This window comes from Pinus tabuliformis, chromosome J (assembly GCF_031772625.1).
Source record: "Pinus tabuliformis cultivar Carrire ecotype Pingquan chromosome J, CPIR1, whole genome shotgun sequence".
Lineage (NCBI taxonomy): Eukaryota > Viridiplantae > Streptophyta > Pinopsida > Pinales > Pinaceae > Pinus > Pinus tabuliformis.
Genome location: NC_142295.1, coordinates 1,028,034,541 through 1,028,037,461, shown reverse-complemented (window position 1 = coordinate 1,028,037,461; position 2,921 = coordinate 1,028,034,541).

Sequence of the window (2,921 nt, the reverse complement as noted above, 5' to 3'; positions counted from 1 at the left end):
TCTCTCGAGTATTGAATGGAAAAGAAAAGAGTTCATGAAACTGTTCATATTAATGCAACAAAGGCTTCACTCTGGATAAAAGGTAGAAAATGGTCTTTTCAAATTTACTAAAGAGGTTATATATATATATATATATATATATATATATATATATAGAGAGAGAGAGAGAGAGAGAGAGAGAGAGAGAGAGAGAGAGAGAGAGAGAGAGAGAGAATGTTTTCATTAATATGAGAATCTTAAGATATATTGAGATGTAAACTAGGTTTAAGCACCTGTTGAAGAAGTTGTTTACCCCGTTGATTAACAAACAGAAGAAACAAAAACAGTTGTTGTTAATTCACCACCGATATCAAAAGAGAAAATGGTAAATATATGGGCATGAGCATATCCAATTTAGATCCTCTAGGTGCACAACCGGTAGCTTCAGTATAATAATGTTAAGTGATTTTTGAATGGTTATAATGCTAATTAGAATGATCGGGATAACAAGATGAGGCTCGGTAATGACTGAGAGATACAACTATGGTTTCGAGGGCCCTAAGCTCCATTGTAGTGGTGCCAATTTCACCAAATCTCCCTGTTGGTACTTTATTCCCACTACTCAGATTTCCCCAAACTAGATTACACCAGAAACTACATATTCATAAATATTTTAAAATGTAAATGTTAAAGTTTTCATAGCTATAAAAACAAATTTCAAAACACCATACCATCAAAGAACAAAAAATATTTCACCATATAAATCAATGCACTACAAAGCACATGTTCCTAACTATGGATGAGAGAGAATAATAAAGTTGTAAGGTGATAAATTTATAAAGATGTATATAAAATTTATCTATCTACTGCAAGTTCACCTAAAAATCCCTTAATGTCTAGGAAAGCAAGTGATGCATCATACAGAGACAAGAAAAACTAACCCAGAACCAATCTCATATAACCCAAATCCGTCACTGCAAACTCGGCATCCAAAACTGGCAGAATTATCGGCCCGACATAATTCCTACCTCCAGCGCCCAACATAATTCCTCCAGCCAACATCTAACTCCTCGGCATTGAACTTGTCCAGAGTCGAACTCCTCCAACGTTGATCCTCCAGCGTCAAGCTTCTCCAGCTAGGGAGACTTGCAAAACCAAAAAAAAAATTAACCAATTTACAAATAAAACTATACATCAACATGACCTACTAAACATCAACGTAACTTGCTAAACATCAATGTAACCTACTAAGCACAGTGCGCAAACAATGTTCAACACAGTGCACAAATAACGTTCAACGGGAAAAACATTGCGAAAATTTGCAATGGGCTCACGACCTAGATATATATAAACAATTTTTCAGCCGAACTAAATGTTCAGTTGAAAAACTTGTTCGACCAAAAAAGAATACTAGCCGAAAAAATATTTAGGCCGAAAAACTTATTGGCCAAATTTCCCCCCACCAGCGAAAAATCCGTTGCAGGTTGTGGTTAACTTTAACGTTCAAATTTTCAGCCTAACGTTATGATTAATTGTTTGGCTAAAAAAAACACTTTAGCCGAAAAATATAATAGTTTGGTCACAAAAACATGATGATGAATTTTCCACTACCAATTCTCACAAAAGTGTAACCCAACTTCACATTTCCACCGATATATATATATATATATATATATATATAATCTGTGCGAGAAGATTCTAGTTTAGACAAATACTTTCCTTTAAATTATAAAAAGAGCAGTGGAAGCCTTGGCAAACTCTTTCTCTCAAGAAACAAAATAAATAATAAAATCTTTCTATTGTGACTACAACTGGAACTTATAAACAATTATGAAATAAATTTAATATAACTTCTCGAATAAATAATTGATAATGAAACATAAAAACTAGAGATATAGAAACAGAGTATATTTATTTTTACAAAATAAATAATAATTACAAATAAATAATGGTGAAGTTAAAATGCTTTTGTTATAAAATAAAACGAACATTTTATATATATATAAATATAAATAATTGAATAAAACTACTTAAAAAAAATTATCATGTTGCAAGTAAAGCAGCCTATGTACAAACTATTAACTAAAAAGAAAGAGAACAAATTTCATTTATATATTTGTGTTCAAAATTTTAGAGAAGGGAACTACTAAAAGTAGATAAGGTCAAAACATTGACCTTAAAGGGAATAACCCTTAAAAGTTAAAATTTATGAAAAGAGTACATGAGGCATGGGCCTCAATATGTTACTCTTCCAAAGAGAATTGGAAGTTAAGAAATAGAATACTCAAAGAGAATTGGAAGTTAAGAAATAGAATACTCAAAGAGGCTTATAAATACAAGACATCTCTACTAATGAAGTCACAAACTTAGGAAGCCGAGTACACAAAAACTTAACTAAATCCGGAAACATCAAAGGAAAAATATATAATAATAATTAAAAGACCAAAAATAAAATAGAAAATTGTAAATAGGGATTTAACATTAAGAAGGTAAATGAAGAAGAGAGGGTTTTACACATAATTTTGAAATAATATTCATTTCCTTGTTATTTTATCCCTACAAAAGAGAAACAAATGCTTTAATTATGTGAGTTAAATTATATGTATTATTAAATTGTACCTTGTGAATTTTAATGTGAACAAACACAGTAAAATTTTGTAGTTTTAGAGATATAATTCAATACTGGTAAAGAAATGAAAATACAAATATATTAAATTATAGATGTATTAATTATGAACAAAGAAATAATGGGTTACTCTTTGTTTGCGGTGGAAAAGAAAAATTCACACTACGGAATAACTGGTATACTTAAAACGATACCCAAAACTTTAGGTATACCTCTTATTATTTGAGTTACCATCTACAATAAGGGTCGATAGGGTAAAAACCCTAACCAAAAATACTAAATGCATTGCACAATATATATGTGAAATTATTATAGA